The following is a 206-nucleotide window of genomic DNA, read 5'->3' as shown; positions in this document are numbered from 1 at the left end:
ATATATATATATATATATATATATATATATATATATATATATATATATATATACATATATATATGTATACTTTGGTATATAGAGGTAAAAGCAGCATCTGCAGCAGCATACAGCAGCAGCAGCAGGTGCAGCAGCTGCTGCTGATGCTGCTGATGCTGCTGCTGCTGCTGCTGCTGCTGCTGCTGCTGCTGCTGTATTGGGTCCCC

Source organism: Eimeria mitis, genomic scaffold (genome assembly GCF_000499745.2).
Source record: "Eimeria mitis Houghton genomic scaffold, Emh_scaff895, whole genome shotgun sequence".
In the NCBI taxonomy this organism is placed as follows: Eukaryota; Apicomplexa; class Conoidasida; order Eucoccidiorida; family Eimeriidae; genus Eimeria; species Eimeria mitis.
Note: the sequence above shows the minus strand (reverse complement) of the source record.